General features: G+C 46.6%; 1 pseudogene; it reads left to right on the top strand.

The window, feature by feature from the left end:
- Nucleotides 1-12747: 12747 nt before the first annotated feature.
- Nucleotides 12748-16609, top strand: LOC102957422 (annotated as a pseudogene).
- Nucleotides 16610-23232: the final 6623 nt, after the last annotated feature.

The raw sequence follows: 23232 nt of genomic DNA on the forward strand, positions 1-23232 counted from the left end.
GGGCGCCAGGGTCCTGCTCTCTCCAGGTGGGGTAGGGGCCACCCTCCAGGTTCCAACTGTGGGGGGTCTGACTCCCCCTGCCCACACACACGCAGGAGCTTCCTCCCCATGTCTATCTTGGGCATGGTGTTGAGATGCATGGGTCCTGCAGGTCTGGGGAGTGGGAAGGGGACACATTTGGGTCCTGGGGGAAATGGTAGGCAGAAGCCTGGGCCTGACTCATGGCTCATGTCCTTGTAGCCCCTGCGGCATCCAGCCTCCACCCCACGTCCTGTCTCTGAGCTCCAGGAATGCAGCCTCCATGGCCCCAGCTGCTGGGCACCTCCCTGTTGGAGGCCCTGGGGCTGTTCCTCTTGGAGGAGTGTTTCCCGTGTTCACAAGGAGAGAATGTCTCCAGGTGACACAGAGGTGGATGGCAGGTGGCTGTGAAATCTTAGCCCAGGGAGTGGGATCCGGAAACTCCAGAATTAGAACCAGGTCCCTTCGGGTGCACACACCTTGCTGCCCCTCCTCTCAATTCCTTGCCTCTCCCTGCCTCCCCAGCAAAAGAGGGTCGTGCTCTGGAAGAAAGGGAGCCCCTTAACCACCTCCCCTCTCTTCTTTCCCCTTCATTCTGGGATGTTTGAACTATTCCTATTGTAAGTATGGAAAAAGGCCTAAACCTAAGTACAGTTTCCTGACCAATTACAGGGCTAAATCCTGTGTAATGACCATCAGGTGCAAAACAGAGATGTCCACCATGGCCCCACCCAGATGCCCCTGTGCCTCTTCCAGACAGAACCCCTCCTCCCTCACAAGGGTCCTAAAATGACCCTTCCCCTGACCTCTGGTCCCTGGTTCCTCCTCCTGCACTCTTGTTGGCCTTCATCCCCTAATGTCACAGTTTCCTACCTCTGCTCACCTCTCCTGGAGCCTCCCCAGGTTCCAGGTCATTACCCAGGGGAGCTCTGCCTCCTCCTCCTCCCCTTCTTGGACCACATCTTAGGAATGGACAATCCAGACTTGGTTCCCTAGAGGAGGATCCTATAGCTCTGGAAGCAGGAGCAGGAACACCTGACAGGGACTCTAGGGTCAAGGTCCCATTAGACCCCTGGGGAGAAGCCCAAAGGGCACTCGGGTTTTCTGTCATCATCCCTGTGGCCACACGGGGGTGCTGACGCTCTCCGGTTTTGCACCGCCAGGGAAGAGGACTGGGTTGAGCTGAGTCAGGCTGAGCAGGGAGGGAAGGGGGTGGGAGGGATGAAGGTGCCTTCTTAGCAGCCCTGGGGGCAGGTGCAGGGGTGGGGCAGAGAGCAGAGGAGAGGAGATTCTGGAGCCCTGTCCTGTGTCTGTAGTTTCCCTCTGTCCTCCCCACAACCCCTCTCTCCAATCCCTTGAACAACCCCAGGAAACCTGAAAAGTAGACAGTTTTTCCTCCTGGACCTAGTACTTGTCTGAGGGCTACTGTAAAAAAGAAACTGCTTCATTTTAGAATAGTTTGAGATTTACAGAGAATTACAAAGTTAGCGCAGAGTCCCTGTTCGCCCCACACTCGGTTGCCCTGTGAACACCACCCTCAACCTGATGCATTTACCACAGATGATGATGCAATACTCATGATTCCTACTACTGAACTCCACACGGGATTTGTTTTATTGGTTTTGTTTTCTCTTACAGGATCCCATCCAAGATACTACATTGAGTTAAATCCCAATCACGTCTCCTTTGGGCTCTTCTGGCTGTGACCATTTCTCAGACTCTCATATTTTGATGACCCTGATATGTTTGAAGAGAACTTTCAGGTACATTGTAGACTATCCTTCATTGTGAATTAGGCTGCCTGAGGCTATGGGCCTGGGGAGACCACAACTGGATGGGCCATTCTCAATACAACATATCAAGAGCATACAGTGATCACTTGGTCATCACTGATGAAGTTAACCTTCATCCCCTGGCTAAGGTCGTCTTGCCCAGATTCTCCCCGTGAAGTTCCTCTTTATGCTTTGTCCCTTTGCATGAAGTAGTGTTGGAAGGAAGTCAGGATGTGCAGCCCAGAGGTACAGGCTGTGCCACTATGAGAATGTGCATGCAGGTTGTTGTGCAACATGAGTCCTCTAATGAGTTGGGTAAACACCTCAGAGAGCGATCGGCAGCTCCCATGCTTAGTCTGTGTTTGGCTTTACAAGAAACTGCTGACTGATGCCCACAGTGACTGTGCTACTTTGTATTCCTGCCATTAGTGACTAAGGCTTTCTGTTGCTCCAAGTCCTAGTCAGCACTCGATATTATCAGTGTTTGGATTCCCGCCATTGTGATAGGAGTGCGATGGCAGATCACTGTTGTTCCCTTTGCATTTCTCCAATGACACCTGCTGTTGAGCACCTTCTCATGTGCTTATTCGCCAGGAATATATATGTTCTTGGTGAGCTGTCTGCTCAGATGTTTGCTCATTAAAAATTTTATTTATTTATTTATTTTTGAGAAAGAGAGAGAGACAGAGCATGAGTGGGGGAGGAGCAGAGAGAGAGAGGGAGACACAGAATCTGAAGCTGGCTTCAGGCTCTGAGCTGTCAGCACAGAGCCCCACACGGGGCTCGAACCCAGAAGCTATGAGATCGTGACCTGCATCAAAGTTGGACACTCAACCGACTGCCACCCAGGCGCCCTAGCTTTTGCTCATTTTTTTAATGAGTTGTTTACTTATTATTGCTTTTTGAGAGCTATATGGGTATTCTGGGTCATCTGGGAGGCTAAGTTGGTTAAGCATCCAACTATGACTCAGGTCATGATCTTGCAGTTCATGAGTTCGAGCCCCCCATCAGTCTCTGAGCTGACAGCTCAGAGCCTGGAGCCTGCTTCGGGTTCTGTGTCTCCCTCCCTCTCTCTCTCTGCTGTCTCCTGCTAGTACTCTGTCTCTCGCTTTCTCAAAAATAAGTAAAACATTAAAGAAAAGAGTTTTATGGGTTTATGAGTTTTATTCTAAAGCAATGCCTTTATCAGATATGTGATTTGCAGATATCATCTCCCAGTCTCTGGCCTGAGCTTCTTACTGATGTAACAGTAGACACATATGCACGGATGTATATTTTGGGTAGGAGAAAGGAGAAATGGCTCACTGTGATGGATTTTGGGTACAGAACTTGGGTGATGGGGGAAGAGGGGTTACCATGTGACTTCTTTATTTTTGGATGTTTGTGATTATCTACTGGATTCTCTCGTACGTGCTGGAGTGATGTTTTCAAAAACTAAACTAGTTTAAAATCCCTAACACTTGACAGATCATCCTCAGATCATTAAATAAGACTTGCGTTCTAATCTTCTACTTTAGGACCAATCATCTTTTCACTGAACTATTTCGCCTTTGAAATTCCATTTCTGAAGCAGGTGGGCTAGATTGTGTGGACAAATGCTCCCATGAGAATAGCTTAAATGCCATGTAACATACAAAAACCATCATTTAGAAAGCATTAACACTGACAAGATGAGGGTCCTAGGTGGCTCAGTCGATTGAGCGTCTGACTTCAGCCCAGGTTTTGATGTCACGGTTTCTTAGTTCGAGCCCCGCATCGGGCTCTCTGCTGACATTTTGGAGCCTGGAGCCTGCTTCAAGTTCAGTCTCTCTGCTCCTCCCCCACTCACGCTCTGTCTCTGTATCTCAAAAACGAATAAACATTTTTAAAAAACCTGACAAGATAGTAATAAATGAATAAAGAGGCACACCCCAAAAGGAAGACAAAGATACTGCTTGCCCCCATCCCCCCACCCCCAGAGAAGGGGGTCCTGAGAAATGGAGCAAAGTCTCTGTGAGTCCCCTGCCCAGGGCACACACAAGCAGGCCCAGCCCTCCCAGCTCTGTGGCCTGAGCTGCTGACTTTCCTACCATCTCCTTCCTTTTTAAAATGTAAAGAAACATGTATAAACTGATTAGGATGTGTATGTATGATGTACAATATATATGATGTGATGTATATTCCCTGTAGAAAAATTATAAAATGAGAAAAGCGAATGATGAGAATTAAAAAGGATGGTAATTCTCACACCTGAACTACTTTGTTGCGTTTTCTTCTAGTCTATTATAGATGCTCCTGGTGCTGGAACTCTCTCTCTCTAAGGTGATGAGCACAGAGCTCAGGGGCCCCAGCCCTGCTGTCTCCAGATGCCATTTCCCCAGTCAGCTCACTGTCCCCCTCCTGAGAGGGATGCTTTGCACTTCCTCCCCCCTCTTCAGTCTCCTGCACCCCTCCCTGCCCCCCTTCCTGAGATGATGAATTCCTTTGTTTCTCACTCAGAAAGAAGGACTCAGGTGAGAACAGCACAATCCTCCCTCCCCTCCCCCACATCGGCACCTGTGTCCTCACCTTCTAAGTGATGGTGGAAGTGCCCCTCCTGTCTCAGGCTGCCCCTCCATTTGGGCGCCTGCATCATCCATTTCCCCCTCTCTACAGGCTCAGTCATTCCTCATACGAACATGCTGTCTTATTTGTATGAAGCAACATTAAATAAATCAAAACAAAATCATCCTATAAAAATCCAACCCTTGCTTCCATGACTCCACTAACTCCGGCCCCACCTCTATGGCCTCCGTGCAGAACTTCCCTGACTCTGTTTGTCACCCACCATGTTGTCTTTAGCAAATGGATAGACACAGAGTTTTAAAAAGTCTAATACTTCTGCAGTACTTGAGGTCAAGTCAGGTGTCCCCAATCTTCCATGCCCCCCCATCCTGAATCTCCGAGATCACCTGCATTAGTTATGTCAGCTGACTCTCTGATTATTGCTTCTGTGCCTCTAAATAACCTGCTTCTTGCACCCATTCTCTGGTTTTCAGGTTTATGCATCATCTTTACTGAATTTGCTCTTTCATACTCTCCCATATGCCCCGTATAATTATTTTATAACTTTGATTAGCTCAGTGTGCACTGTTTGCATTTGTATGACTGTGAAATGCTACTCACAACTGAGTATTTAGTAGACTATGATTACTTTACCTTTCCTAACTCATCTTATTATTTTCCTGGAGTAAATACATATCTTATCCTTCATTTGCTTAGTGTCTGTTGTTCTCATTTAAATCCTTCCCAAGCTCCCCCGGGTAAATCTTCATGAATCTATTCAAGCCCATCCACTATTCCACCTCATGTCTGTGCAGATGCCCATCCTGCAGCCCTCAGTCCTGCCCCATGTGGACGGGATGCCTGCACACCTGGGGCAGGGCCGACAGCCGGATCCCCTGAGCTCAGCCTGGGTGCCCTCTGCCTCTCTCCTTCTGGCCCCCTGTTGCCTGGATCCCATGTGCTCCCTTTTGCTTTTCTCCATCATTTTCCCCTTTGCCTAGTGGTATCCCATGGAGGGAACGTGGAAAGTAGACACTGACACTCTAAACACCTGACGTGCCTTTGGGCTACCCTCACCCTGACTCCCACGGTGATGGGATAGAGACTCTGTCCTGGACACAGTTGTCTTCGGGATTTGGGGACCGTGGGTCATGTCTCCCAGCTGCCAGTTCTGTGTTGTTGTGTCTGGAGTTTCCGAGGTGTCTGCTCCTCTACCCTCCTCCTGACATTTCATTGTGACGTGTCTTCGTGTGGGTCTCTTGTCATCCACTCTAGTTAAGAACTTGGGTAGGACTTTCAACATATGCGTTGCTCCCTGTCAACTCTGAGAAATATTCTTGAAATTTTTGGAAACAAATTTTAAGAACCAAACAGGTCTTCTCTCCTGCTGCCTTCACCTCCCAACTGTACTACTTTGGGGAAATACAAATGTAATCATCCACTTTATCGACTAAATTATTCATTTCTAGAGTCATCGTTTTAACTCCCAAGAGCTCTTTCTTCCTCTAGGGTTGTTCACCAGTGTGTGTGGTTCCGATTCTGTTCCATATGCCATATGCTTCTTACACTCTGTAGAATGATTGATTCTAATGACTGGGGACCCGTTAGGTCTCCTGTCATCTGTCCTCGGGACATCCTGATCTTTCTCCACACACACTCACCTCAGGAGTGACTTACATTTTCTTGTCATTTCTGCTAATGCCCACCTCCCACAGGACAGTGCCAGCGTCGTGTCACCAGGGGCTCACGCTTGTTCTTCATTTTACATCTGGAGTCAGCTGACCCTGAGTCACTGGAGGCCTTGAGATGTATATGGGATGATGGGCTTTAGTTTGATTTGTGCAGGTAAGTCACACTGCCTCTTAATGTCCTCTTAGTCTCTGAACCTAGCAGCATCCCATTGCAGAACACTCTGGAACATTGCAACAGTTCACTTGCATGGAGTGCACACTCATACCCACCTCCCGATGGACAGAGAACCAAAGAAAGACAAGTCGACAAAGCCTTTCAGTGCAAACGTTCTGGATTGAACCCTGGTTCCACTACCTTCTTATCCTCCCTGAGTCTCCCTCTCCCTGTGTGTACAAAGGGATCCCGTAGGGGGTGCCTCATGGGTTTGCTTTGATGATTAACTTTGACCCTCTGTGTACATCACATGGGGATAATGCCTGAGAAGTATTCCACTACTTATACTTATCGTTATCATATTGATTATAGCACTTAGATATAGTTCCATTCTTTGTTTTTATAAGCCACAATTCAAGAAGCATCCCTGAAAATATAGTTTTGAAGTTTTTAATGTTTATTTATTTTTGAGAGATAGTGAGTGGGGGAGGAGCAGAGAGAGAAAGAGACACAGAATTCTAAGCAGGCTCCAGTCTCCAAGCTAACAGCACAGAGCCTGACGCAGGGCATGAAATCAAGAACCTTGAGATCATGACCTAAGCCGAAGTTGGATACTTAACCAACTGAGCCACCCAGGCGCACCCTTGCAAATATATTTTTGAGAACATACGTGATTATCTCCTTAGGATAAACTCCTGAAAGAAATGCACCTGGGTGGATCAGTCGGTTAAGCATCAGACCATTGATTTCAGTTCAGGTCATGATCTCTGGGTTCCTGAGATCCAGCTTGGCATCAGACTGCTTGGGATTCTCTCACTCCTCTCTCTCTGCTCCTCTCCCCACTCCTGCATGCACTCTTTCTCACTTTTTATCAAAATAAATAAATAAATATATTTTTTAGAAAAGGATAAATTCCTAAAAGAGAATGTCTATGTCACAGTACAGGTACATTTAAATTGTGGAGATATTTTTCAGAATGTTTATTCCCATTTTTTATTCCACGTCTCATTTTGTTTATGTGTATTTATTGCCAATATATGTGTGTGACATTTTTGTCTTCCTTTGCATACTGTTCTCTAATATTTCCAATTGTCTTTTTCTTTTTTATTTTCTTATTATTTGATTGCAGTTTACACACACTATTCCATTCCTTTCAGGTTTATAACATAGTGATTCGTCATATAATCCAATAATTGCACTCTTGGGTATTTACCCAAAAAAATGAAAACACCAATTCTTTTTTTTTTTTTTTTAGTTTATTTATTTATATTGAGAGACAGAGAGAGTACACAAGCAGGGGCGGGGGGGGGGGGTGGGGAGAGACAGGGAAAGGGAGGGAGAGAGACAGAATCCCAAGCAGACTCACTGTTGTCAGCCCAGAGCCTGATGTGGGGCTTCAACTCACAAAATATGAGTGTGCATGTCCATGCTACGGAGCGTATGTAGACATTGAGAAGCTATTTCCAAATCAGAAATGATTTTTGTTTCACTGAATTTTGAAACATATAGAAATAGGAGCCCAAGGAAGTTTTTCTACTTTTCAGTTTTTCCTGTATCACAATCGTGGGGCTGGAGGACGAGGCGCACAGGGACACAGACACCTCAGCAATGCACGAGCTCCTGAGCTCTCCTCTCCTGCAATCCTGCCTCACCCCTGAGCCTGACCGCTGTGGAGTCCAGGGCTGCTCAGAAACCTCATCCTGTCCCCACTGATGCCCAGGCTTTTCTGCTCAGACATCTCCACTTGGCTTACAGCCCAGACCCCACTCAGGCTTCTCAGTCAGAATGCACCTGAGAGCAGAGCAGTGGGGGTGTCCCCTTACCTTCCACCCCATGTGCGGCCACAGGACTAAGGAGAGAAGACCCAGCTGTCTTTCTCCTGCTCAGCCAGACCATCCCTAGGGTCTCCTTCAGCTCCAGCACCTGGACAGGGACCTGGACACCAGGAGGCGCCCTCATCCCAGATGATGTTCAGTGAGTGAAGTTTTTCCAAAAGCCACACTAACCAACTTGTATGCTCCCAGAGACAAATGGCTAAGGAAGATGTGTGGTATATACACATGCATATAAATATGTGCTGCCACTTGTGACAACATGGATGGACAAATAGGGTAGAATGTCTGCTAAGGGAAATAAATCAGACTGAGAAAGACAAGTACCATATGAGTTCACTCATATGTGGAGTCTAAAACAACAACAACAACAAATGAATAAAGAAACAAACAGCAGAATAAGACACATAAATACAGAGAACAAACTTATGATTGCCAGAGGGAAGGGGGTTGGGAGGATGGGCACCAGGGTAAGGGGAGTGGGAGACACAAGCTCCAGTTATGGAAGGAACAGGTCATAGGAATAAAAGGCACAGGACAGGGAATATTGTCAGTGAGACTGTAACATCATTGTGTGGTGACACATGGAAGCTACACTGTGGTGAGCACAGGATGGTGTAGATACAAGGTGAAGCCCCCTGGGTGGATTAGTAGGTTCTCAGGTCATGATCCCATGGTCATGGGATCCATCCCTGCAGGGACTGAGGGATTGAGCCTGCTCCAGATTCTCTCTCTTTCTCTCTCTCTCTCTCTCTCTCTCTCTCTCTCTCTCTTTCTGTCTTTGCCTCTCTTCTCAGCTCTTGCTGTCTCTTTCTCAAAGAAAAAAACGTATACAGAAGTTGAGTCACTATGTTGTACACACGAAATAAAAGTAATCTTGTGGTACCTGGGTGGCTCAGTCGGTTAAGCATCCGACTTTGGGTCAGGTCCTGATCTCGTGGTTTGTGAGTTCAAGCCTTGTGTTGGGCTCTGTGCAGACAGCTTGGAGCCTGGAGCCTGCTTCAGATTCTGTGTCTCCCTCTCTCTTTCTGCCCTGCCCTGCTCATGCTCTATCTCTTTCAAAAATAAATAAACTTAAAAAACAAGTAATCTTGTGTGTCAGCTATACTCAAATTTAAAATATTTTTTAAAAGAAATTAATTAGGAAGAATACACTGTAAGGGTACCTGGGTGAGTCAGTCAGTTGGGCATCCAACTTTTGATTTCAGCTTAGGTCATCTATGATTTCCTGGTTCATGGATGGGAGATGTGCATCAGACTCTGAGAATGGGTGCATCCTCTCTCATGCGTGCAACTGCAGATAAAACATACAGTTACAATAAGGCATGGAAAGGCTAAGTGAGACTGGCAGAAACACAGACCCCTAAACGTGCAGGTTTTTGTGTGGAGTGTGGGGTCAGAGAAGAGGCTGGGGTGCAAGAAAGACAATTAATTGGATGAGAGTGGAAAGAGATCCCACATGGAAATAAACACAACATCCCAACAAGGTATCAAGATCTGGGGGCATAAACTTGTCAGGCACCCATTAGGCATCAGGCACCATTGCCTGCACTATATGGTTCAAGACAAAGTCTCTAAGGAACAAGGAGACTCTGAAGAGTTGGAGGAACCAATTTCATGAGATCAATACTCACTGGAGGAGGAAATACCCATCTCATCAGGCAGCTCACTACTACTGACCTCAGTGTGACCCTGTACATCACTGAGGATCTTGGCATTGTTTTCACTTTACACAAACGTGATGGACAATCCCCTCGGGCAACTGGCCTGCACAGGCCTCCTGGAAGGGGACAGAGGGTAGCACTGGGAAGACCCCAAAATAGGAAGACCCAAAGGAGGGACAAAGATGTACAGTATGAAGACATAGGAAATCAAGGGGTGGGAGGGGACACTGGGATGCCCGTGTGAGTGTGCAGTTTACCCGATGCAGGTAGGGGTGGGAATCCTCAGGCAGGTGGTTGTTGATGGCAGTGTTCATCTGCTACTGTCCATGCCTCGGCCACATAGGTTGGCAGCCACAAGATTTTGTTATCAAAGATCTTTAAACTACTGACAGCAAGAAAGCCTTTGTCAGAAAGGCAATTAGAAAAATGTTCATATTCCATTCTCCCTGTGGTCTCATTTTCTCCCAAGGACACAAAACATCTTTGCATCTCTGACTCACCTCTCCTCCTGGGACATCTCTCGGAGGATGGCAATGGCTGGCAAGTTCTGCTCCACTAGGAGCTGGGCCAGGGCCATGCGACACTGCACAGATTTCACAAAGATCTCACCTGTGTGTGGAGAGTAGGGGGATGTGGGCCCAAAAGTGTGTGTGTGGAGGGGAGAGAGACAATGTGCCAGAGTGGGAGATTTCAGGAAGTACACCCTCTGCATGAATCCCAGTAAGTCCCTCTTATTCCTCACTACATGATTCTTTTTTTGCTCTCAGTATAACTTACTCTTCCTTTTTCTCCTCTGGTGCTGATTTTCCTGAGAAGATTGGCCTCTGAAGATAGAGAACAGTAACCAAATTTGGCAGACATGTTAGGAGACAGGAATGAGGTACTCCATGAAAAGGGCTAAATACTTGAACTAGGGTCTGGAACAAACAATATTCCTGCTATGAAACATTAAAGCTAAAACCTACCCTAAATCTGGGAGTAGTTTTAGTGTGAATAAGTTACACAGTCGGTAAGCTGAGAGAATGCTTCTCCTCAGGGAGTGATACAAGAAGAAATAAACACATAAGAACACTAATGGGGCCAATGTGTAAGGATATTTAAGAATTTAAAAGTCCTTCCAGATTTTTAAAAAGTTATTTTTACTTATATTGAGACACAGAGACAATGAGTATGAGCAGGGGAGGGGTAGAGACAGAGACAGAGAGATCAAGAGAGAGAATCCCAAGCAGGCTCTACACTGTCAGCACAGAGCCTGACACAGGGCTCCATCTCACAAACCATGAGATCAGGAGTCCGACCGTTAACCGACTGAGCCACCCAGGCTCCCAAAACACAAATTCTTTAATTATTATTAATTGGTTGTATCTATTTTAAAACACAGAATTGAAGACAGAAGAAACAGCAGCCCCCACATCGGGAACTGGTCTGACAATGACACCACTGGGCCATATTATAATCCTGTGGAACATGAGCCAGTCATCTCACAGAACATCAACATACAAGGACACTGTGAAACCATGACATTACTTTGTCTAATTACAGACAAAAACAAGGCACTGTACAACCCACAAAATATTAAACATCTCCCTATGCTGGTTAATGTGAGCTATCGCTGCTTTTTTACCCTTTTTTTCCCCTCAAGTTTTTATTTAAATTCCAGTTAGTTAACATACTGTGTATTATTAGTTTCAAGAGTGATTCATCACTTACATACAACACTCAGCGCTCATCACAACAAGTCCCTGCTTAGTACCCATCACCCAATGTAGCCCATCCCATTTAACCTGTGATCCACCCAAAATCTTGACAGCTTCTCGGTACTGACCACCTTTTCAGTTGGGATTTGTGGTAATATTAAAACAAACGACTTTCTTTAAATTTTTTTTTAATGTTTATTCATTTTCGAGAGGAAGAGAAAGACAGAGTGCAAGCGGGGCTGTGGCAGAGAGAAAGGGAGACAGAATCCTCAGCAGGCTCCAGGCTCCAAGCTGTTAGCACAACTGATGAGGGGCTAGAACTCATGAACCACAGGATCATGACATGAGCCGAAGCTGGATGCTTAACGAACTGAGCCAGGCAGGCACCCCAAAACAAATGACTTTGTGATAATTCGATTCCACTCTAATCAACGCCAGAACACCTATATTACTAAGTGAAACAACACACAACACATTACTTAAAAACAATTGTGCATTAGCACAAGATCCATTCCATGTGTAGATGGGCCTATGGATTGAATGTAACACAGAAGGAGACAGTCAATGATACCGGTTCAGGTTCCAGTTTCAAATAACCTCAGAGAAAGTACAACTTGTGTAGTTTTAATATAGATCAAAGACGAATACCCATAATTATCTGAAAACGATATGAAACATACTATTCTCCTATATTTGGTCAAGGACGTAAATTTTCTTCATATACTTCAGCCAAAACAACACAATAGATGCAGAAGCAAATCTGAACATCTAGTGGTCTTCTAATGACACCGACAAGAAAGTGACTTGCAAGAATGTAAAATAAAGCAAAATCCACTCTTTTCACTGCCTTGTTTATTTGGAAAAATTATTTTTCATAAAAAAACATATTGCTGTTTTCATATGATGGTAAATGAATTAATAAATATTTAATTCTGTTTTGTTCCTACTATGGTAAATATGGATAGATATAACCCACAGACACACAATTATCCCTGGGATTCTCACTAATTTGTAAGACTCTATAGATATCCTGAGAACAAAATGTTGGAGAATAACAGCTCCTGGACCAAGACTCGGGGAGACAGTGTGACAAAGAGAGTTCTGTGCAGTAGGTGAGGCGTCCAGGCCAAGTCCCAGGTCCCGGCCTGCCTCTCAGGGTCTCTGCCCCCGGTTAGTGTCGGGGACGGGGAAGCCCAGTGGTGGGGAGCCCCCAACTGCCCTGGTTTCACTTCTCCAGGTCACGACCTGTGTCAGCTCCTTCTGCCTGGATACTAATGACGCAGCCCCGGTTCACACTATTAGTGTCCAGTTTCCGGAGAAGCCAATCAGCGGCACCGCGGTTCCGGGTCATAAAGTCTCAGCACCCGCCCCTGGTACCAGCTGCGACTCACATTCTCTCCGGATGCCGAGGATGGGGTTCGTCATGCCCCGAACCCTCCTCCTGCTGCTGTCGGAGGCCCTGGCCGTGACCCAGACCTGGGCGGGTGAGTGCGGGGTCAGGAGTAAAGGGCCTCTGCGGGGCAGGAGCGAGGAGACCGCCCAGCGGGGACGCGGGACCCACAGGGAAAGTGCCTGTCCTCCGCCCCCACCCCAGACCCCCACCCGCCTCCAAGCCCGCCCTAGCCTGCCCTCCCCGACCCCTCCCGGACTCCGCCCTGCTCTCCCCAACTCGGGTCCCCCTCCCCCTGCCCTCCTGGCCGCCTCCCCCTGGCACCCGGGCCCCGCGCGGGGAGGAGGGTCCGGCGGGGTCTCAGCGCCTCCGCGCCCGCAGGCTCCCACTCCCTGAGGTATTTCTACACCGCGGTGTCCCGGCCCGGCCGCGGGGAGCCCCGCTTCATCTCCGTGGGCTAGGTGGACGACACGCAGTTCGTGCGGTTCGACAGCGACGCCCCAAATCCCAGGGAAGAGCCGCGGGCGCCGTGGATGGAGCAGGAGGGGCCGGAGTATTGGGACGAGCAGACGCGGATGGTCAAGGACCACGCCCAGACTTTCCGACTGAGCCTGAACAACCTGCGCGGCTACTACAATCAGACCGTGTCGGGTGAGCGGACCCGAGTCCAGGGCACGACCCCCATCCCTACGGACGGGCTGGGGTCGCCCCGAGTCTCTGGGTCTGAGCACAGCGGCGAGGTCACAGGACCCCTGTCCCCCGACACCGAGAAGAGCCCGCACGAGCTTTTAGGCGGGTTTACTTTCGGTTTCACCTTAATCACTGCTGTTCTGGGGGCGGGGCGGGGACAGGGTCACACAGCATCCAGAGAATGCATGGCTGTGACATCGGGCCTGACGGCCGCCTCCTCCGCAGGTACAGTCAGGACGCCTACCACGGCGAGGATTACATCGCCCTGAACGAGGACTTGCGCTCCTGGACCGCGGCGGACACCGCGGCGCCGATCACACGCCGCAAGTGGGAGGTGGCCGATGAGGCGGAGCGCTGGAGGAACTACCTGGAGGGCACATGCGTGGAGGGGCTCCCCAAATACCTGGAGATGGGGAAGGAGACGTTGCTGCGCGCAGGTACCGGGACCGCTGGGCCTCCCCGATGGCCCCTCCACTGGGGCTGGCTTCCCACGAGGAAGGAAAAATGGACTCAGTGTCAGAACAGCGCCCCTCCCACGGGTGGGAAGAGGGACATCCGCCTCGGTGTTCATATTCCTGCTAGAGTGACTCACCTAGAGGGCGCTTTTCTCTCAAGGACAGACGGAATCCACTGTTCCCAGCAGGGACTCAGGTTGAGACCATCCCTGAAATAACCCATCAGCAGTTCCCTCTGACCCTGGCAGCCACCTTGTGAACCCTGACCTTCCCTCTCAAGGCCTTGTTCTCCCTGAGAACATGTTTGGAGATCTGAGTCTGGGTATTCTGAGTCATTCACCCTCCACCACAGTCAGGACCACAGTGTGTTCCCCACTTTAGATCTGCAGCCTCCCACCCGGGCTCTCTCCCTGATTCCAGAACTTAACAAGGATCAGGAGATCCCAAAGGCTAGACTTCTCTCTGGGTTTTGTGTTTCTTCCATCCAAACAGTGGTCCTGTCTACCTCAGGATGGTCACGTGGATGCAGTTTCAGTGGCCCATAAAGCTAAACCACAGTGTGGATTCTCTGTTTCTTCTTCCTCAGAATCTCCCAAAACACACGTGACCCGCCACCAGATCTCTGACCGTGAGGTGACCCTGAGGTGCTGGGCCCTGGGCTTCTACCCTGCGGAGATCACCCTGACCTGGCAGCGTGATGGGCAGGACCACACCCAGGACGCAGAGCTTGTGGACACCAGACCTTCAGGAGATGGGACCTTCCAGAAGTGGGCAGCTGTGGTGGTGTCTTCTGGAGAGGAGCAGAGATACACGTGCCATGTGCAGCACGAGGGGCTGCCCGAGCCCATCACCTTGAGATGGGGTAAGGAGGGTTCCCTGACGGGAACGCAGGGCCCTTATGGAGAACTTCACAAAGTCAAGACTGAAGCCAGAGGTCTGAGCCCCTCACCTTCCTTCCCTTTCCAGAGCCATCCTCTCAGCCCTCCATCCCCTTCCCGGGCATCATTGCTGCTGTGGTTGTCCTTGTGGTCATTGTGGTGGTTGGAGCTGTGATCTGGAGGAAGAAGTTCTCAGGTAGGAACAGAGTGGGGGGATCTGAGTCTCTAGTCCCCTTGGGGAGTTTCGTAGGTAGCACATTGTCCTGCCTGGTTCCTGGGAAATACCATCCGCACACATGTAGCTGCCCACTCTGGAGCCATTACTAACATTCACTCTGTAGCAAAGCACTTGGAAAATGAAGGGCAGATTTTCACTTGGTAGTTCTGCTGATGGGGACCTGATTCCTAGCAGTGACAGGACAGAGAGGAAGGTCCCTGTTCAGGACAGACCTCCAGCAAGTCAGGTGGTCCTGTGACCCCACAACTCTTTCTTGATGTGTCCCAATCCTGTCCTAGGTGTTTAGTCAGAACTCTGGAAACTTCATTTTGGACCAGGACTAGGAGGTTGCTCTAGAATCCCATGGTCCACTTGTCCCAGGTCTCTAACATGATATTTTCTTCCCACAGGAGGAAAAGGACCGAGCTACTCTCACGCTGCACGTAAGTATGGAGAGGATGATCCCTGAAACCCTGGGATAGTGTAGACAGGACCTCATAGGGAGGTCCCTCCCCCCCCCCCCCCCCCCGCCACTATAAGCTCCTCCTTTAGTCTCATCTCCTGTGGTTCTGATCACGTCCTGTTTGTTCTACCCCAGGTGATAACAGCGCCTAGGGCTCTGATTCGTTTCTAATGGCTCCTAAAGGTAAGACTCTGGACGGCCTGAAGCGAGGAGGGGTGGGGGCACTAAGGATACTTTGACATGCGGGGGGCTGTTGAGAAATTGGCTCTTATGTGACTGACTTAAATCTGTTAATGATTAATTTTTTCCACAGTGTGAGACCCACTGCCTGTGGTGCACTGAGCGATGCAGGATCTGTTCACACCCCCACTTAGTGACATCGAGATCCCCTGACTTCCTGCAGATGGTGTCAGAATGTGTCTGCGTTCCCATTAGCATATTGTGAGGACACAGGAGACTGCCCCCCCCCCCCGCCCACCATGACCCCTCCCCATACTGATTCCTGTTCCCTTTCTGATCTGCTTTCTTATTCCAGCAGAGGTAGGGCTGGACCGTCTCCATCCCCGTCTTCATTTCATGTTGGTCAGAGTATTGTTGCCTTACTTCCCCACTGAAAATGAGAATCCAGATATGAATTGTGTTTTGTAATTCTTGGCATGTGGGGATGATGAGATAATAAAAGAGAGGATTTGTAAAGTTGAAGTAGAAAAGAAATGAAAGCACTGAGAACCTTCAGAACCTGTGTTTTTGCTGTACTGAGTCTGGTGCAGGTGGGGACAGGAGAGAACTGTGAGGAGCCGAGCGGGGACAGGGCCTGTGTCCAGTTGGTGCTCAAGCACCATTGGTGTGACGTGCTCACTCCTCAGCTGGGTCATGTCTCTGCTCCTTGTCCTTGTCCCTTCTGTGGATACTTGTCTCACCAGGACCTGTGATCATAGAGGCTTGGATGTCACCTGTCACCAGGACCTTGGGCAGCAAATGATTCCTGTGACTGGGTCAGCCCAGGCTCCATCCTGGGTTGAGCCCTCAGCCCCATCTTTTGGGTGGTTTTTTTTACCCTGTTTCTGTGGAGCATCAGGCCTGTTCTTGCTCTTGTGTCCGAGTTCCTGTCTCATTCTTCCCAGGTGACCCTGGCAGTTACATCACCAAGAGTCTTTTTGACTGACATTCCCACAGACCTAGGTGTGCTCTGCACACAGGAGTCTCTGGGGTTTGGAGAGATGAATTTTCAGTCATCCTTCCCTTCTCCTCCCTCTAGAGCTGTCTTCTGGATTATTCTTTAGATTCTGGAGGTAGAGAGGAATCTGAGAGTTTCTCATCCTTTTTCAACTTCAGTTAGTTTCTACCTTCCCTCCCTCTCTATGCCCTTTCCCTGCCCTTAGTTTAGTGATGCTGGTGTGGCTCCCATCCAAGTTCATGGATTTATAAAGCAGGGTCTAATGTAAACTTCTATTTGGTTGTGGAGAAAGGGCCCACTAGAGCCTAAGTACAGTGTTTCTGAAGACAGAACTGTAATTCTGTGCTGTGCTGTGCTGTGCTGTGCTGTGCAGGGGAAACGCTGTGGGAGGGGGGAGCTCAGCAGAAAAAGGGAAGGAGGAGCAGCCCTGGGGGAAAAGTAGAGGCGGCACTGATGGTGAGGTGGGGGCACTTTTTGTGGGAGCTGCCACGGACGGGCTGTGCCTGAGACTCATCCAGAAGACGGAGGTCCTCTCTGCTGACCAATCGTTCCACTGATAATGTCGTGTGCCACGTACAGGACCTGCTATTTTTTTCATCTAGGACACCTCAGTGACTAAGAAGAGGCAAACATGCTGGTCTTGTGGAGAATATGTCCTAGGGGTGAGGGACAGACTCCACTTGACCCTGGAACAATGTGGGGACTGAAGGCAATGACCCCATTGTGCAGTCAGAATTCCAAGTGTAACTTTCGACTCTCCTGAAACTTAACTACTACTACTAATAACCTACTGTTGCTAAGAAGTCTTACTGAAAACATGAACAGTCATTTAACACATATTTTGTACATTACATGTATATGTACATGTATTCTTACAATAAATTAAGCTGGAGAAAATAGAAAACATAAGAGAAACTTCACTGGCAGTACTTATTGTAAAAAAAAAGTCCACATATCAGTGGATGTGCACAGTTCCAACTAGTGTAATTCAGAGTCAACTGTATATTGTATAAATGTGGTAAATAAGGGAAGTGTTTAAATTGGAAATTGGTAGGTGCTTTGAGGAAGTTGACCCAGAGAGTTACCTGTGTGGGGACAGGGAAGGTGGCTACTTTACTAGGGTGGTAAGTGTGAGCCTCACTGGGAAGCTCACCTCTGAGAGATGTGTGGGACACAAGGAGTTGTTGAAGAGCATGTCTCAGGGAGTTCTTTCCAGGCAGGAGAACCTCTAGGCACATTCACTAGGGCAGGAGTATGTCCTGTGTTCAAGGAAGGGTGAGGAGACCACTGTGGCTGGAGCAGAGAGCATGTGAAATGTGGTCAGATGTCTAGACCTTAGGATTAGAAGGGTTTTCAGTTTTCTCTGAGATGCGGAGCCACCAGATGGTTTAGATCAGATGGTCCACCTGGGACTACTCTTTGGAAGCATTTGTTGCTGTGCAGAATCGAGAGGTGAAGGGCAAGTGACCAGAAGGGAAGCTGTGGGAATCTAGTACAGTGTTCCAGGAGGGGGATGTCGGATTTATGTGGGGGTTGAAGAGAGAAAATAATAGGAAGTGACTGTGCTCCAGTTAGTGTGTGTGTGTGTGTGTGTGTGTGTGTGTGTGTGTCCTGGATACATTTAAAGATGGACTTTACAGCATTTCCTAATGTATTAATTCTGGGTTGTGAGAAGGAGGAATCAGGGACGGCATCCAATGCTTCAGACTGCAGGTAGAAATGAGGAGTGCCTTCCATGGAAACAGGGAGGACTCTGGAAGCAGGACATTTAGGGAAGCTGCGTCACAGGCACACAATTTAGGAGTGTGGAATCTGAGATTATTAGAAATACAAGCGAAGTTGGCAGCTGGATATAGAGTGCAGGGTGGGAGAAATATCTAGGTTGGAGGAATAGATATGGAGGTGACACCATATAAATGATGTTTAGAGCCTTTAGCATAGATGAGGTCACCAAGGGGATGATGGCCACAGAAGAGAGAGGAACAGGACCAAACCCTGGACTTGTCAGCACTAAGCAAGCAGATCAGAGCAAACCTAGAGCACACTGCACAGTTCTGGTTCTGCACCTAGAAGGCACACACTCCAGGGAGACCCAGCCTTCAGTGTGCACAGGAATTTCCTGGACTGAGGAAGAGCTAGACAGTCTGGAGTAGAGTGTGAGATTCTGGGTTTATAACAAGGTTGGTGCTGCTTCTGGTCTTCAGATCACACACTGAGCACCAAGCACATAAAGCAGGATTCCCACATGGCTGTGCCTCTGCCTCTCCTGTGGGGCTTATTAAGATTCCTGGGTCCACGCCCAACGCTCTAACATCGTAGATGGGGAGAGGCCTGAGCATTTTGTAACAAACCCACAAGCAATCCTGGGGTTCCACCAGGTAGAGATGCAGTGAGGTCATTGATGAGAGCCCTCATTGTGGGAAGGGGTCTTACATCCACATTTAAAAATTGTTGTTTTTTCTAGGAAGAAAAATAAGACCTGCTGGGAGATACATATTTTCTCTCCCATGGGGCAGAGCCAGGTGGCAGATTGAGGAAGTGGTTATCAGCTCAACATAAAATCTCTGAGATAACAAGAGTGTAGATTTTAAATGTTTGCACCACACAAAAGGAAATGGTAACTATGTGACAAGGTGCAGGTCTAGGCTAATGCTCTGGTTGTAAGCATTTTGCAGCATAGAAATGTATCAAATCAAGAGACTGTAGCCTTAAACTGACACAATGGTGTATGTCAGTTATATCTCAGTAAAACTGGAAAAAAAGTCTGAAATCATGCTCTCTGAAGCTATTGCCTACATCGACTTCTGCCTCTTTGTGATACATGTGCACAGTTACAGAGACTGGGATGAGAGAGAATGTGGGGCCTTGTTCTATTTCAAGGAAAGTCACAAGCCAGGCTTGAGGCTACACAGACGGGAACAGAATCCACAATGGACCCGAGTGGGAGGCTCACATATAGCCAGGGCCCTGCTCCTGGGTAAAGATGCCACCCTCACAACAGAGTCCCCTGACATAGGACACTGGATCCGGAGGCTGAGACTGCTGTTGCTGCTGCCCCTTGCAACTGCATGACACCACTGTCACTCAAACACCTGTGCCAAATGCCATGTAGTGTGGTCCCAGCCTATCTGTCCCATGTCCTGAGGCAGAGTCTGGCAGGTGGTCACGTGACTGTGAAGTTTCATGACATGTCCAATGCAAGACTGGCAAAATGGGTTCTCCTCTCCATGGTCTCTGCCTTCCATCACGATTTTTAAACGTGGAAATCTTTTATGTGGGAAGAGGGTACTAGTTCTGGGCATGGAAACTGGGGGCCTGGAATCGGAAAAGAATGACAAATTGCAATATTTGGAGCAGTGATTTGAGACTACAACTTGATATGATACATTGTAGGCACTCAGGTCAGATTGGAGGAAGGAGCGACTAAAAAATGGCATCTTTCAACTTTTCCCCTTGATAGTTGTTATGGGATCCAGCTTTTGTCTACTCCCGTTGTACTCACAAGTAAGTGGAGTAGCACTGTCGGGTGATGAAGTGATTGTTCAAAATGTCTTCTCCAGCCTTTGTCTCTTTCTAGGATTAAGTAACCCAGATCTGTAACACTTCAGATGATCCTTATACATACACTGACACTTCATATTTCTTTGTACATGCCCGTATGTCTGGGGACAGTATCCAGAACTTACCAGATTTTATGTGACCCTCACAAAAGTCTAAAAAATCTTTCCAGGTTAAACACTGTGCTCCTCCACGTCTGGTCCACGAACAGCTAGTAATCAAACTGTTTTTAGCAGATCCAATGACTTGATATACAGGCTTATTTTTGTGTTGATTGCCAGTCTGAGACAGGATAAGGTTTCACTTTCATTTCTGTCTCTATCTGTTTGTGGGCTGATGCACATTCACAGACCAGTGCTGGCTCACACAAGACACAGATCACCATTGGCTTAGGTAGACTTGTATTCTACCACCTCCTCTGGTGCTGGATAAATTGCAGAAATGAAACAATTGTGAATGGGGATCCTCTTCCAATAACACAGTAGACTAAGTTTTAAGACTGCCTCTTCCTATAAAAACAATAATTATTATATATATATATATATATATATGTACACACATATATATGTATATATGTGTGTGTATTATATATATATATGTATATATTTTATACATATATTTGGGTGATGTGTGTATATATCACATCAAGAGAATCATCATTTAGGCCAAAAATCAAGAGAATAATCATTTAGGCCAAAATATAATAATGGGCAAAAAGCCAGGGATGATGGTTGCTCTGATACTTAAGGTGTATTTCAAATCTAGAAAATCTTAGCTTGCTTCTCAGGCTCATGAACTGAATAGACAGGAAATAATGCTCAGAGTTTATTCATGTGAGGAGCATGAGAAACATCCCCTCCCTGAAAATATGGGAACCTAAGATACATAGATTCATATCCTCAAAAAAGGGGGACACAGATCAGATTGGCTCTATCTTGAAATACAAGAAGATATTATTGTAAGGAGATTTTTTTTGAACTAGCACAAAGTAAGCAAACAGCTATTTCAAAGAATTTGCAATGACAGACTAACACTTCTGTGATTTGTAGTCCAAATTTCGTTTGCTATTTTGGACCAAAATACCTTCAAGTCATTACTTTAGTTTATAATTGTCCTGGATTGATATTGACTCAAATTTATAAGAGAGAAACAAATTTCTCTAGAGAAATCTACATTTATCCAATGTGTCAAAAAATGTACACAAAGAATTGCACAAAGAAAAAGAGCAACTCGTAGCATGAAATGTAAAGTATAAATGGGAAAAAGACTATGATTGAGTAACTTTAGAGAATATAGGTGGTAAAAAGGAGGTCATAAAACTTCAATATTGCACTCATAGGACATAAAATATAACATGACCAGCATATGATATAAATATATAAATATATGTTATGTGACTAAATATTATATATATGACATAAAGAAAAAAATCACAAAACTGAAAATGTAGAAAAAATGGGAAAAGAAAAGCACCCTTAAGAAAATAACTACAAAATAGATTATTATTATACAATTAACATATTACAACATGAAATATTCACTTAATAAATGATTATCAGTAAAAGAGGAATGAGTGGAAACACGGAAAACAAAAAGTAAAATGACATCATAAATCCATCTATGTCAATATTAGCATTTCATGTAAATGTCTTAAATAAGTCAATCAAAGTGTAGATGGTTGGACTGAAAATAAACAAGATCCAACTATGTTGTCTAGAGTAGACACACTTGAGATTCAATTACAAATAGTATAAAATTAAAGAAATGGTTCTGCAACTGGCAGTGTGGAGCCTGCTTGGGATTTTCTCTTTCTCCCTGTCTGTCTACCCCACCCCCACTCACAGTGTCTCTGTCTCTCTCAAAATAAATAAATAAACTTTTAAATAAATAAATAAAATAAATAAATAAACAAATAAATAAATAAATAATGCTAGTAAAGGGGTGCCTGGGTGGCTCATTTGATTAAGCATCCGGCTTCAGCTCAGGTCATGATCTCATGGTTCTTGGGTTTGAGCCCTGCACTGGGCTCTCTGCCATCAGCAAGGGAGCCCATTTTGGATCCTCTGTCCCCCTCTCTCTCTGCCTTCCCCCAGGCTCTCTCTCTCTCTCTCTCTCTCTCTCTCTCTCTCTCTCTCTCTCTCTGTCACACAGACACAGACACACACACACACACACACACACACACACAAACATTTAAAAAATTATAGTAAAGATAAACAGCAACATTTTATAATGATAAAAGGGTCAAATTATCAGAAGGAGGAAACAATTCTGAATATATATTCACCTAATACCTCAGCACCAAATACATGAAAACAAAACAGACAGAAACTGAGAAATAGGCAATACAACAGTAATAGTCAAAAACTGAAATATATCACTTTCCATAATGGAAAGAACATCTATGCAGAGACAAACATAAAGAAGGCTTGAATCACACTATAAACCAATAGCAGAAATTTGACATTTATTGAACATTCCAACCATCAACAGAATATACATTCTTTTCAAATGCATGTGGAGGTTTCTTGAGGATAAACCATATGCTAGGCCATAAAACAAAACTCAACGAATTTAAAAGGATGTAAATAGTGCATAATATGTTCTCTTATCACAGTGGCATGATACTAGAAATCAGTCAATAACTGGAAGAAATTTGGGAAACTCACAATATGCAGAATTAAACAACACACTTCTACATAATCAAAGGGTAAATGAGATATCACAGTGGGAATCACAGAATAGTTTAAGATTAATAAAAGTGAAGACAGAGTGGGGTGTCTGGGTGGCTCAGTTGGTTGAGTGTCCCACTCTTGATTGTGATTCAGGTCATGATCTCACGGTCATGGGATCGAGCCCTGGGTTGGGCTCCATACTGAGCATGATGCCTGCTTGGGATTCTCTCTCTCCCTCTCTTTCTACTCCCCTCTCAAAATAAATAAATAAACATTTTTAAAAAGAAACATATCAAATCAATTACCTAAATTTCCACATTAAGTCAAAGAGAAAAGAGGAGCAAACTAAACCAAAAGCAAGCAAAAGGAAGGAAAAAG

Source organism: Panthera tigris, chromosome B2 (genome assembly GCF_018350195.1).
Source record: "Panthera tigris isolate Pti1 chromosome B2, P.tigris_Pti1_mat1.1, whole genome shotgun sequence".
Taxonomy (NCBI): domain Eukaryota; kingdom Metazoa; phylum Chordata; class Mammalia; order Carnivora; family Felidae; genus Panthera; species Panthera tigris.